This window comes from Trichosurus vulpecula, chromosome 2 (assembly GCF_011100635.1).
Source record: "Trichosurus vulpecula isolate mTriVul1 chromosome 2, mTriVul1.pri, whole genome shotgun sequence".
NCBI classification, from domain to species: domain Eukaryota; kingdom Metazoa; phylum Chordata; class Mammalia; order Diprotodontia; family Phalangeridae; genus Trichosurus; species Trichosurus vulpecula.
Genome location: NC_050574.1, coordinates 31,532,164 through 31,544,936, shown reverse-complemented (window position 1 = coordinate 31,544,936; position 12,773 = coordinate 31,532,164). Strand labels below are relative to the sequence as shown.

The following is a 12,773-nucleotide window of genomic DNA, read 5'->3' as shown; positions in this document are numbered from 1 at the left end:
CAGAGCGAGTCAGGAAGACCCGAGTTCAAGCCTGGCGTCAGACACTGTGACCCTGGGCAAGTCACTTCACCCCGTTTGTCTCCCTTTCCTCCTCTGCAAAATGAGCTGGAGAAGGAAATGACAAACCATTCTGGTGTCTCTGCCGAGAAATCCTCAAAAAAGGTGGGGGGTCACAAAGAATTAGACATTGAAAAGGCTGAACAGTAATGAGCAGATGACTAAGACTGGCTCAAGGAGAAATGATAAAGTGGCTGGGAACCTATTCCTGAAGGAGCTTTAAAAGCCAAAGAGAAGAGTCTGTGTTTTCTCCCAAAGCTAAGAGGGAGTCATTGAAGTTTCTTGAGCTGTGGAGTAACATGTTCAGATCAGTCCTTTAAGGAATATCATTTAGACTGCTTTGCGATCAGCTTTCCAGGCAACTAAGACTAAAATCAGAAATCCATGCCTGTTCCCTCTCCCATAATTAAATAAAGTTAACCTGGAATTTCAAGGCAAGGCGTTGTGCTCTGACCAGCCTCAGACGGGGTTGCCTCCCTATACTGTGGGGCCATAGAACAAGCCCAGAGGAAGGTGCCTGGGATTTGCCCCGAGGCAACAGTTGGGGGAAAGGTGGCACCCAATCTGAAATTTACAGCCTCGTTTTCCAATTCGAGGATTTTAAAGCAGCTGCCCTAGTTTGGGAAAGCTTCCCAGGCTCTATGGAAATTAGAACTGAAGCTTAGCCACTTTTCACCCACGTCCGTCCTCACCTCTTCTTCCATTCCTCAGTGCCCCCGTGTCATTCCCGAATCCTGAAGGGCCGAATGGAATCCAGCAGAGAGTCTACAAGTCTTCAGCTTCAGTTCCCCGCTCCGTGAGATGGGGAAGAGGGGCAGAGGGTAGATGATTTTTAAGGTCCTTTCCAGTCCCAAGTCATATGGACCAGTTATCTGAATAATGACGGTGGGGTTTGTATGTTTGCATTTGCTTCTGAGGGCTGACATTTAGTTTAATGTTTTATTAAAGTTGAATTGGTTTGCAAGACCTGACAGGAGGCTATTTTTCTGTCCATTATCAAAGCTCAGAGAAAAGCATTTTTTTTAAAGTAATAAAAATAGCTCTTGATGTCTGTGTAAGTGGCCTTATAAATAAAGCAGTGATGCCCATAGAGGAACAAAGATTTTCAGAGTTGAGTTGAAAGGTCCCTTAGTCAACTAGTCCAGCCTCCCTCCCAGTATGGGAATTTTCCCTATAAGAATCCCTGTCCCGGAGGGTCTCTCTTTGAATCCTCCAATGACAGGCAACTCATTACCTCATGCAGCAGATCACTCAGTCTTTGGCCCTGGCCGATGACAAGTTCTAGATGTACCTTGTTGGAGGGCGCTTAGCCATGAATCATCAAGTAACTTGTACACAGAATACATAATTTTTGTTTTTTGGTTTATTTTGTAAGGAAGCTATTTAGAAATCTATCTTGCTTCTTGATTCTGTTCTTGAGGTTATGTCCCTGTCAAGTCTACTGGACAAGTGACCTCCTTCCTTCCTTGCTTCAACTGGGGTCCAGTCTGTACTGTAGGAGGCCCTATGCTTGTTGAAAGACAAATGGGGGAAAAATCCTGCTGTCACGGACCTTACACAGCACAGAGAAGCAAATTCATGCTGTATGTGAAGTGAATCCTTGCTAATCTCAGAGGAACCCACAGTGAAGGAAAGAAGGAGGGAAGGAAGGAAGGAAAGAGAGGAGAGGAGGAAAGAAGGAAGGGAGAGTGTTTGAGTAGGCACCTGCTATGTGCCAGGCACCATGCTAAGTGCTTTACAAATAGGAACTCATATCCTCACCACCACCCTGGAAGGTAGGTGCCGTTGTTATCCCCATTTATAGTTAAGGAAATTGAGGCAGCTGAGTTAAGAAAAGAAAAGGTTGGGAGCTGCTAGGTGGCACAGTAGATAAAGCACCAGCCCTAGAGGCGGGAGGACATGAGTTCAAATCCAGCCTCCGACACTGTCTGTGTGACCATGTTGAAGTCACGTAACCCTATTGCCTCCCCTCCCCAGTAAAACTACAGTTAGATTGTGAAGGGCTTAAAACACCACAAAGAAGCATTTATTTTTTGTCCAGGAACCTGGAGGGAACCACTGAAGGGTCTTGAGTCCGGGATTAGCACAGGTCAATGGTGCTTTGGGAATGCCTGTTTGACAGCTGTGTGGAAGATGCTTCCTAGGATCCGCTTGGGCTTGAGTTCAATACCAGCGATAGGTCAGCTGATGCACTGAAATCTCTCTCTCTTCTTCCACTGAGATGTCTTTTACCGCCATGTTGTTAATTTATCCCAGCTAGATTGGCAACATCATGAGGGCAAAGCACCATACATGGAAGCTCAGAATCCATCCTTCCCATCTACTCTTCCCCACAGTTCACAAGGAACCCCCTTCTAATAACATCAGTCTGTCTGTCAATAAGCATTTATTAAGCACTTACTGTGTGCGTACCGCATTGCTAAGGTGGGCGTGCAAAGACGGAAGTAAGACAGTTCCTACCTCCAAGAACTTATATTTTAATGGGTAAGAACACATATACATATCCCACTTCTGCTTGAAGACATTGATACCGACTATGCTGTCAAAGTTGTCCTCCTTTGGTCAACCCCAGGACTTTCCCCCCCCCTCTTCTCTCTAACTTTCCCATAGCTCCTTGCACTGGAGAGATTTCCTCCTTCCATTGTATGCTCCTTTTTTGCCTCCTGGCTTCCTTCAAGGACCAGGTAAAATCCCTCCTGTCTCCCCTTCAGGTTCCCCTTAGACGCTCCCCTGTCCATCCTGTCTTGTTCGTTCATGGTTGCCATGATGGTGTCTCCTCCATTAGACTTTCTTTCCCCCTTTTTTTGAATCCACATTGCTTAGCCCAGTCCCAGGCGCTGAACAAATCCTGGTTGACTGACTAATACCTCCATCCATTTAGGAGATGAGTCACCTTCGACTCAGGAGGTGAGTCACATTCTTGCCACCTCCCTAGATCCATTCCTTCATTCCAGCCACACTGGATGACTTTCATCCTGCTCCCTCCTTCCTATAGGCTGCCTCCCATGTCCTCCTGGTCTTGTTCTCACCTCTTGGCATTGTTTTCTTCCTTGAGGCCCAGCTCAAGAGCAGCTCATCCATCAAGTCTGCCCTAAACCCCCTCTAGCTCAGAATGAGCTCTTTCCCCCAAACTCTCCCAGCACCTGATCTGGCTGGCCTTCATCAGTTCCAGGTGGGGCAGGTAACGTATGCTTAGTCAGTACATAGATGTTACCTGTGGACTAGATGGAGCTCCAAGGAGCCATGTGCACTTGGAGAAGGTGGGATGTGTCCTGAGCTCTGAAAGGAGGGAGAGAGCAGCTCTAAGTGTATGATGCTCATATGCTTCTAAAGCCTTCTTCAGCCAGTTCATTTGGTCCTCAAAGGAAGGTCTCCTTGCTCCTCCAAGCCTCAATTTGGAGAGGACCTCACCCGCGTCTGATGGTTTTCCTTCCATTTCTCTCCTGTGTCCCTGGACGGGTCCCTTGTCTGGCTCTGGTAAATACAGAAGGAACTTTGCCACCTGGCTGGCTCAGACGTGTGGGTTTGTCCCGAGGAAGAGGAGGCAGGCCGTGTTTGAAATTCATAAGACTGCCCTTGGGATGAAGTGACCAGGTAGAATGGGTCTTTTAAAATCACCTGCTGTGTGCTAGGTACTGAGGCTGTTGAGATAAAAATAAAGCTATTTCTGCCTTTAAGAAGCTTGCATTCTATGGAGGAAACACATGTAAAAGTATATGAAATAGTGAGGTACTGGCAGCTGGAGAGGGGGCAGGGATTGGGTGAAGCTATCTAAGCTTTGAATGGAAGGAAGGTTTCTCAGGAGAGAAAAGATTTCATACTGCACAGGAAAACTGGCTTTGGAGGCCCAGATCTGACTTCAAATCCCACCTCTGACACCTGCTACCTCGGGCTTGGACAAGTAGCGTAAACTTCTTGTTCCTTGGTTTCTTTTTCTGTAAAATGAAGTGTTTGAGCTAGATGGCCTTTGAGGTCCTTTCTAGCTTAACTCTATGACCTCATCAGCGAGGTCAGTTTGGCTAGACCGAAGAATGTGGGATGGGGAGTAATGTGTTACAACCCTGGAAAGTTAGCCTTTATTATCATTAGTTTTTTTTTTTCTCAGTTGTATCTGACTCTTCATTACCCCATTTGGGGGTTTTCTTTGCAAAGGTACTGGAGTGGTTTGCCATTTACTTTTCCAGCTCATTTGACAGATGTGGAAACTGAGGCAAACAGGGTTAAGTGACTTGTCTAGGGTCACACAGCTAGGAAGACGAGTCTCGCTGACTCCAGGCCTGGAGCTCTATCACCACCTAGCTGCTGTGTCCTTTATTAAGCACCTACTATATACAGGCATTGTGCTTCCTGCTGGAAATACACAAAGATTGAAATGAGGCTTGCCCTTCTGTCAAGGAGTTGGCTGTGTTCTGGTGAAAGTGAGATTCAAAGAAAGATTATTAACGAGTGGCCTGTGGTTGCACAGCTAGTGAGCGAGTGTCAGAGTTGGAGCTCGAAGCTCCCATTCTGTAATCTTGAATCCAGAAAGGTCAGCTTTGTCAATTTTCTGGCCTTTTTGCTCCTGAAAGTGCCTAGAATCAGGATGGAAACATGTTTGAAATAAAAGGTGCTTCCTGTTTGAGTAATTTGGAGGTTTCTGAGGGACAGCAGAAAAATGGCACAGGGTTATGTTTAGTTTTAACCTTTTTTTTTTTTTTTTTTAAGTCACAGCTATGTTTGGTGTCCTTGGGGAGAAATATCTTAGAAATCTTCCTCAGGGGAGATGTGGTCCTTTTTTTCTTACCCTTTAGATGCTAATTCTGACAAATTGTAAACAGCACTGATTATTTTTTTTCTTCCAAATTTGTTAATCTAAAGAGACTCAAAAAGCCCTTCTAATCTGTGCAAAGGTAGCCTGGATGTGTCTTTTAAAAGGAAAGCTCTTGGAAAAAAAATGTTTTTACAAGGGGGAAAAATTATCACATGAATCTTGTAAATTCAAATTATGCACTGAGGAAGCTTTGTAAAATGAAACCTTCATTGACTTTTAAATTAGGTCCATGCATTTATTTAATACTTGCTTTGTGCTAAGGAGGCCAAGAGAAGAGATCCCCTGCCCTCCCCATGCTTACCTTCTAACTGGAGAGATGGCATACAGTTTATATGTAGGTATTTACAGAGAATATTGCTTCTACCAGGCCGGTTAGGAGGTAGTGTGAGGGACTGAAAGGAGGAGAGAGGGCAGCTCTAAATGTATGATGCTCGGATGCTTTCTAAAGCCTCCTTCAGCCAGGATCAAACCCCAGTTCTTCATTTTGTGAAGTGATTTCAGGGAATAGCATGCAGCTTGTTATATTTAGCCTGAGCTCAGAGATACAGAAAATCTCCTCTTTCTTCCTGGTCCAGGAGGCTTTGGGCTAATGTTACAGTAGAATTGTTCCAGGTAGTGGTGGTATCAAATATAACAAATAATAATCTAAGTTCTTTGAGTACAAGGCCTGTTTCGTATTTTCTTTGGTATCCCTTGGTACATAGTAGGTCCTCAGTTTTTATAAATGATAATTATAGAGCTTTATGGTTTTCAGGAATAGGAGGGATATAGGGGATAGTGGTCAGGGTATTGGATTTGGAGTCAGGAAGAAGTGGCTACTCATCTCTGCCTCTTTTTCCTCACGTATATGAGGTGCTGAATTCTAAGGTCCCTTCCAACTCTAAATCTGTGATTTTTGAGAGGCAGCTAGGTGGTGCACTGGATAAGAGTACCAGCCTTGGAGTCAGGAAGACTCAAGTACAAATCCCTCCTCAGGCCCTTGACACTTAATTAGCTGTGTGACCCTGGGCAAGTCACTTAACCCCAATTGCCTCAACCCCCCACCTTTGCCAAAATATGTGATTTTCTGACCCTGTTGGAGTCGCACCAGAACCTTGTGAAGGAAGAGTCCCTCCCCAGTATTCTCCCTTCTACAGGTGAGGCAGCTGACTCCTGGAGAAGGGCATGGTCACATAGGTATGTGCCAAGGGTAAGACATGAACTTGAGTCTCTTCTGATTTTAAGAGCAGAGCCATCACACCATGCCCACAGTGTTTGAACATGAGGGCTCATGTCTTAAAGTTGCCTACCAGGTCTTAGGATCCTGAATCTATGAAATTCTATGAGGAGGTGAAGGGAGGTGCTCATTTGCAGCATAGTGCACTAGGAGCCAGCCTGTTTGCCCACAGCCCCTCCAGCATCTGTCATCACCCTTTTTTCAGCATCTTTGCTGAAACCCAAGTCTGGGAAATGGAAGGTAGAACCTCAGAGTGGCTTTAACATTGTGCTTACTTAGGTTTCTTCCTCTCAAAAGTACCTTTTGACCATTTATCATCTGGGGAATGGTTTTTATTATAAATTGGAATCAATTCCTTATGTCATAGAAAATGAGACCTTTATCAGAGGAACTTGCTGCAAGTTACCTGTTTCCCTTCTATTTGTAGCTGTACTGGTTTTGTTTGTGCAAAAAATAAATTCAATTTCATGTGATCAAAATTGTCCATCTTTAACCAAGGTCATCTTTTCTATCCCTTCTCTGGCTATGAACTCTTTCCAGCTAGGTGGTTTAGTGGATTCAACAATGGACCTGGAAGACCATTGTTCAAAATCCACCCTCAGCTACTGTGTGACCCTGGCTTAATCATTTCACCTCTCTCTGCCTCAGTTTCCCCAACTCTAAAATGTGAATATTAATAGTATCTGCCTCCTAGGGTTATAGTGAAGCTCAGATGAAATCATTTTGTAAAGCACTTAGCCTGGCACATAGTAGGTACTTAGTAAGGAAATCTCTTCCTTCTTCTTCTGATTTGATTATGGTGTGACCTTGTGTATCTGTCTCAGTCATAGACCCATTTGGAGTTTATCTTGGCAGATATTGATCCAACCCTAATTTCTGCCAGATTTTAATTTCCAGTTTTCCGGGAGTCTTTCTGGTCCCCACATCTTTTCTTCCCAGCAATTTTGTCAGTTAACAAGTGAGTCCTTAGCCATTGTCACTGGGGTCTTTGGGTTTAGTGGACCGGAGTGAAGCGAAGGAAGAGTGGTTCTCCATTTCTTCAACTCTAAGATGACGGGCATTGGGCTTGCTCACTCCTGTCCCTGGTTTCTCTCTCTCCTTCTATGATTTTATGGTAAGTCTTCAATTCCCTCCTGGGTTGGAGAACATGGCGACCTGGTGGGTCCCTGTTCTCCAGCCACTGTTGTGTCTCTCGAGCTATGGTTCCTGGCAGAACAGCTCCTTTTCTGGCCTGCTGGTGTTTTGGCGGAGTGTCGTTCTTCCAGAACACTGATTATCTTCCCCCATCAACTCATCAGAAAAATAGCTTTTGGACTGGACCCTCTGCCAATGGAAGTGCATCGCATCTTCTCTTAGAGAATTCTTTGGGGCACTGAGCTCATAATTGTCTTGTCTAGGGTCCCATAGCCAGTAATGTGTTTGGGGTGGGACTTGAACCGGGCTCTTCTTAACTCCAAGGCCAGCTCCCTCTCCATTATACTGCCCTGGAACATTAATGATCATAATAACACATTACATTCACGTAGGATCACACAGGTAGAACCATGGTCTCCACGTCTCTCCTTCCTCTGCTAGACCTCCTTCTGCATACTTGGACTGTAGTAGGAACACTCTTTGTCTTCTTCCCCCTCCTCTTTGTGGTTATTGTTTAGTTGTTTTAAGTCTGTATCCAACTCTCCATGACCCCTTTTGAGGTTTTCTTGGCAGAGATACTGGAGCAGTTTGCCATTTCTTTCTTCGGCTCATTTGACAGATGAGGAAACTGAGGCAAACAGGGTGAAGTGACTTGCCCAGGGTCAGTTAGTAAGTGTCTGAAGTAGGATTTGAACTCACGAAGATGTGTCTTCCTGATTCCAAGCTCGGTGCTCTATGCACTGTGGCATCACCTAGCTGTCCTGATCTTGGTACATGTTGGTCTAAATCTAATTTCTGCCTGATTACTTACCAAGTTTCCCTGCAGTTTTTGTCAAATGAATGAGCCATTCAAGTGAGCCCTTACCCAGTAGTGGGGGAGTTGGGGTCTCTGGGGTGATGCTGTCCCTCACGCTCCCCCTCCATCCTGGTATTGCACATTCTCAGTGCATTTCTGGCGCAGTTTACTACAACTCTCTATGTGGTGATGCCATTCTTTTATTAGACTGGGAAGCTGATGGCCTAATGCATAGCGCACTGGCCCTGGAGTCAGGAAGACTGGTGTTCAAATCCAGCCTCAGACACTTCCTAGCTGGGTGACTCCGGGCAAGTCATTTCACCTTGCTTCCCTCAGTTTCCTCATCTGCAAATACCCCCCAGGATTGCTATGAAGGTCAAATAAGATAATATTGTATATGCTTAGCATGGTGCCTAGCACATAGTAGGTCCCGAGAGAGGTTCCGAGGCTAGCCCACAAAGGTCACTTGGAATGTAACCTGCCTCACGATCGATTCTCGGGGCTCCCTCTGGTGAGACGGCTACGTCCCCTCTGCACCCTGGTAGATGGCATTTAGGAGTCTGAAGAGGTGGAAAAGATTGGAATGCAACCTTTTGGTGACGAGATTTCGATTCTACTTAAATCACTTTAGCAAGAAGCCGTGGGTGCTCTGGGCTTGGATTGGGGAGAGCAAGCTCCTCCCAGTTGTGAGTGACTGAGTGATTCAGCCTTTCTGGGCCTCAGTCACCTTATCTGTAACATGGGGATCATACCTACGGCACCTGTGAGGACTACATACGTCGTTCTGCACAGTGTTCTGGAAACCTTAAATCTCTGCCTTATTAAATCTGTTATTAGTTCAGGACATATGTGACCTGATTTGTGAGCAAGCACCTCTACCCCAGGACACACACATGGAAGCCTCCCTGTGCCCTGTCTTGTCCATATCTTGCCATGATCCCTCCCAAACCGCTGTAGGCCATCCTCAGGTTCTTGTTTGCAGTAGCATTCTGTTATCAGTCAAGGCAGCAGATATTTAGGAAGCACCTCCTATGTGCCTGGCTCTGAACCAAGCACTCATACCTGACTCCCAGCTTCCTTCCAGTCCCAGCTAAAATCCCGCATTCTACAGGAAGCCATTCTCAGTCCTTAATTCTTATGCCCTCTCTCTGTCTAGTAATGTATCCTGCATCTGTCTTGCTTGTATCTAGCTGTCTGCGTGTTGTCTCTCCCAGTTGAGTGGGAGCTCCTTGAGGGCAGGTTTTATCTTTGCCTTTCTTTGTATCCTCAGTGTTTAACACAGTTCCTAGTACATAGTTGGTGCTTAATAAATGTTTATTAACTGACTGATAGGCTGAACTTGTCATTTCACACTCTTCATGACCCCATTTGGGATTTTCTTAGGAGAGATACTGGAGTAGTTTGCCATTTCCTTCTCCAGCTCATTTGACAGATGGAGAAACTGAGGCCAACAGGGTTCAGTGATTGGCCCAGGGTCACACAGCTAGTAAGTGTCTGAGGCTGGATTTGAACTCAGGAAGATGAGTCTTTTGGACTCTGCGCTGTGGAGGCACCTAGCTGACCTAGACCAAACTTGCTAAGGAAAAAGGGACATGCCATGGTGGGAGGTATCTCTAGGGTGAGACAGGCCAAGTCCTGAGCATCAGAGGCAGGGGCAGGAGAGGAATGGAGTGAGGCCGACCAGGTTCTGTTCCCAAAATGGAGACCCTGGCACCAAGTGACCAGTGGAAGAAGCATTTGATACGGTGGAAGCACATTCTGCAACGAGGAAGCTTAGCGTTTCAGAATCAGAGTTCTGAAATTAAGTTCAATCTGCACACTTTACAGATGAATCAACCAAAGCCCAGAGAAAAGTAAATCACCTAACGTTGGCGTGTAAGCAATGTCGGCAGTGGGATTTGAACGCAGGTCCTCTGCATCCAGCTTGACTGCTTTTTCTCCCTCCATCCCCCTGCCCCTCCCCACGCGGCCTTCATACCATCCTGGTCACGATGCTAACAGGCCCCAGCCTATTTATACCCACTCTGGGTCTCCTCCACTGTCCTCTGGGTCACTGGCAATGGTGTCTCTCTGTGATTGTCACGTCCCATGATTCACAGCCACTTGGGGCCTGCTCACAGGGGAGGAATAGTGGTGTTACTGACAACATCATGTGCTTTCCCAAATCGGATTCACTCTTCATTGTAGATTTAGAGCTGTAAGGGACCTTAGACAAACCCCCCCCCATTTCACGGAGGAGGAAACTTGAGGTCCAGAGGGCTTGCGTGGTTTGCCTGGAGTCTCACAGAGCGGGGATTAGATAACCGAGGTCCTCTGTCTCCAAACCCTTTCTACTATGCCCTGCTAATTCCTTTCTCTGTCTTTTGGTCCCTGCCCAAGCTAGATTTGTTGGTGGTATATCTTTTGGGGCCAATAATTTTAGAACCAGTGTCAATAGCTCATCTGTCCAACTCCATGTTACCATCTGGGCAATATTCATTTTTTCAACTGTTTTATAATAATACTAAGGCACATTTATAATGTAGTTTAAATTCTGCAAGATGTTTTTATTCATACCAACACAACTTCTTACCCTCCTCTCCTCTTAAATAGATTTAACCCACAACGTAGCCAAAATACCATTGCTTTGCAATGGACAAAAATGGTTTTGGCATCACACCTGTGATCTCATTACCATAGGAACCTTCTTGAGCTATGCATACAGACGGGCCCCTGCTCAGCAAGTTTGCCATCTGAGAGTGTTCCCTGGGACATTGTCCTAAAAAACTACTGATTTCTAATGGAGCACATCCCTTTCCTCCATGGCAGGATTTGTCAGGCAGGCTTCCTCTTCTCTGTCCATCTGATTTCTAATGGAACACATCCTTTTCCTCCGTGGCGGGATTTGTCAGGCAGGTTTCCTCTTCTCTGTCCGCCTGATTTCTGATGGAGCCCATCTCTTTTCCTCCGTGGCAGGATTTGTCAGGCAGGTTTCCTCTTCTCTGTCCGTCTGATTTCTGATGGAGCCCATCTCTTTTCCTCCGTGGCGGGATTTGTCAGGCAGGTTTCCTCTTCTCTGTCCGTCTGATTTCTGATGGAGCCCATCTCTTTTCCTCCGTGGCGGGATTTGTCAGGCAGGTTTCCTCTTCTCTGTCCGTCTGATTTCTGATGGAGGCCATCTCTTTTCCTCTGTGGCGGGATTTGTCAGGCAGGTTTCCTCTTCTCTGTCTGTCTGATATCTGCTGTGACTCATGTCTTGTAAACAGTGAAACCCAGCTCAGCTGAACCCTCTCCAATCTTTCAGCATGGCCCCGCAGACATTGTTTTTCTCTTACTGGCTTGAGAGTCTTCACAGAAACCTCACATTTTTATTGATGTATTAGGAACAGCTCGGTAGTTGAGTCTGGGCCTGGAGTCAGGAAGATCTGAGTTCAAATCTTACCTCAAACGCTTACTAGATATGTGACCCTGGACAAGTCACTCAGCCACTGTTTAGCTCAGTTTCTTGATCTGTAAAGTGGGAATAATTATAGCACCTACCTCCTGGGGTTGTTGCAATTATCCAACGAGGTTTAATTGCAAGATGCTTTGCACAACGTAGGCAATGGAATCCTGAAGGCGGTGGCCGGGGGTGGTTGTTCCCCATGTTTCTAGAGTCCCCAAGCATTTATTAAGTGCCTGCTGTGTGTCAGGCACTGGGCTAAGCACCGAGGATACAAAGAATACAAAAAATATGGTCCCTGCCCCTCGAGGCGCTCACAGTCTAGTGGTGGACAATGTATGCAGTGCAACATCTGTGTGTATAGACAGGCCTGTGATCCCAGAGGGAAGGTACGGGATCAGGGAAGGTGAGACTTTAGCTATGACTTGGAAGTCAGGAAAGCCAGGGAGCTGAGGTTCAGGAATGCTCCCAGCATGTCAGTGCCCTGGGACAAAGCCCCATTCGCCATAGGCGAGTTACGGTTTTGATCGCTATTAACTGAATGTCACTTGAAGATGGCAAATGGCTAGTCTTCACAGTAAAAGGGTTTTGTGGATCTGATGAAGGAATTGAGGGTGTTTTTCCTGGAAAAGAAAGACTTCTGAAGAGATTTCTTTCTTAGCCACAGGTTAGACTAAATTTCTTCTACAGTCTCTTGCCTACTCTTCACATTCTGTGGTTATGAACAGGCTTCTGAGTCCCAGCACCTTCTCCCCACCAACCCCACTGACAAACTGAGAATGAATCAGCAAAGAGCTTTGAGGCAAAATCCAACTTGAAAGGCATTTGGATGGACATAAAGGTCACATCCTCTCTTTGGGCCAGTGCCCATCTGGTCCTCACTGCTGGCTGCCTAGACTATGAGGTGACTGGGTGTTCAATCAGACCATCTCATAGTGTGCTCCCCGCTGCCTGGACTAGGTGTGCTAGGAGGCCTACCCTCTCTTAAAAGCAGAGGTTCTTCTAGCCGAGTAAACTCTGACCTTCCGAGGCCAGAATTTTGGGTCCTTACACGTGCATCATGGTATAGTAGAGGGATGCAACTTGCTCTTGACTTTCAATACAACCCCGCATTGGCTTGGGATGTCAGGCAATTCATTTCCTTATCTATACAATTGATAATTTAGACTCACTGAACTCTAAAGTCCCTATAATTAAACACTTATTAAAATTATATTTTTGATATTTTTGTTTTTGCTTCTCTTCCATAACCCTTCCCTCTCACGCCTATGTCCCCTTCCCTCTCAGCCATCTCTTATAACAAAGAATTTTGTATGAGGAGAAGAAAAATTGAATAAAA

At 45.8% G+C, this 12,773-nt stretch overlaps 1 protein-coding gene across 2 annotated transcripts in view; it reads left to right on the top strand.

Annotated features, from left to right (window-relative positions):
• The window catches only part of PRKCZ (protein kinase C zeta), a 226,316-nt gene that overhangs the window by 160,779 nt on the left and 52,764 nt on the right, over nt 1–12,773 (top strand). The gene's annotated exons all lie outside the window — the stretch shown is intronic.